Source organism: Colobus angolensis, unplaced genomic scaffold (assembly GCF_000951035.1).
Source record: "Colobus angolensis palliatus isolate OR3802 unplaced genomic scaffold, Cang.pa_1.0 Scaffold39, whole genome shotgun sequence".
NCBI lineage: Eukaryota > Metazoa > Chordata > Mammalia > Primates > Cercopithecidae > Colobus > Colobus angolensis.
Window position 1 is genome coordinate 3,643,612 of NW_012117265.1, and position 1,446 is coordinate 3,645,057.

At 54.1% G+C, this 1,446-nt stretch overlaps 1 long non-coding RNA gene across 1 annotated transcript; it reads left to right on the plus strand.

The window, feature by feature from the left end:
* The first annotated feature begins 197 nt into the window (after positions 1 to 197).
* Positions 198 to 1,165, plus strand: LOC105520889. The gene is made up of 2 exons (XR_001003193.1): positions 198 to 380; positions 565 to 1,165. It is a non-coding gene; the product is annotated as an uncharacterized LOC105520889 (long non-coding RNA).
* The last annotated feature ends 281 nt before the right edge of the window (positions 1,166 to 1,446 follow it).

The following is a 1,446-nucleotide window of genomic DNA, read 5'->3' on the forward strand; positions in this document are numbered from 1 at the left end:
GGCCTCGCGGGAACGCCCATTGGACGTCCCAACCGTCCGGATTGGCTTTCTGGCCTTCTATTGGGTAGAAGAGAGGCTGGGCGGACCCTCCCACGTTATCCCTGCGCCCCGCCCCCGGCCAGCCTCAGCTTGGCCCCGCCCACTTCCTCTCCTCGGCTCCTGAGTGGTCCAAAGAGACGCGGCCCCGCCCTCCTCAACGCCCTTTAGCGAGCGCCGAAAAACTCCCGACCCCTTCTTGGCGCGCCTCGCCGCAGAGCCCACCCGGCGGGACAGAGCTTATGGATTGGCTAATGCAGCAGCAACTCCCGCCTTCCTGAGCCGTTCCCGAAGGTCCGCAAACCCCCAGCCCTTCCATGCGGAAGCGTCTGGCTGGTGCGGAGGTAACGGCGGTCGAGGAGGTACTTGGGCGGGGCGGTGCTGCCTCTGCTGTTGCCATAGCAATGCAGTTGCCTTGGAGATGAGCACCTAAGTGCCCGATGCTTAAATTTGGCTCCTCCATCCTCCCTCATCCCACCTGTTTCCCCAGATGTCCAAAGCTAACCCAGCCTCTTTTATTTTTTGCAGGGCCAAACTTTTCCCTAGGCTCTGGACCCAAACGCCTTCCACGTCTTTTGGAACCTGCTTACTTCCCTTATTCCTTCGCAGTCTGGCTCCTTCCTCCATCCTGGGTGACCAGTGGGTGCCGACACTGACATTCATGTAAGAACATGGAGGAGGTGCAGGTGGGAGGAGATGAGCTCAGTTTTAGCCAACTTAAAATAGAGTCTGCAGAGCCCGTGGGACACAGAGGAGGTATTTGGGACCCAGGGTTGGGGAACTGTGGATAGATATGGGAGTTGAAGACACTGACAGCAAACAGTTCAACTACAGTTCACCTAGCATTGAACCCTATGTGACCGCTAAAAAGAATGAGGCTGAGTGAAGTGAACTCATAGGGAAAACTGCCCACAACAAATTAGACGCAGGATGCAGTAGAAGGCTAAGAGAAGTCTAGAGCCAGACTTGGGTTTAAAGCCTGGCACTGCCACTTGCTATGTGACCTTGAACTGATTACTTAATGTTACTCTGTACTTTGGTTTCCCAATCTGCAAAGTGGGGATAAGCGATAATACATCCTTCTGTTTGATGTGAAGATTAAATAAATAAATCCCCATAAAGCACTCAAGCCAGGCTCGGTGGCTCACACCCGTAATCCCAGCACTTTGGGAGGCCGAGGTGGGCAGATAACCTGAAGTCAGGAATTCAAGACCAACCTGGTAACATGGTGAAACCCTGTCTCTACTAAAAATACAAAAATTAGCCAGGTGTGCTAGCGGGCACCTTTAATCCCAGCTACTCGGGAGGCTGAGAGAGAAGAATTACTTGAACCTGGGAGGCGGAGGTTGCAGTGAGCCGTGATTGTGCCACTGCACTCCAACCTGGGCGACAGAGCGAGATTTCATCTCA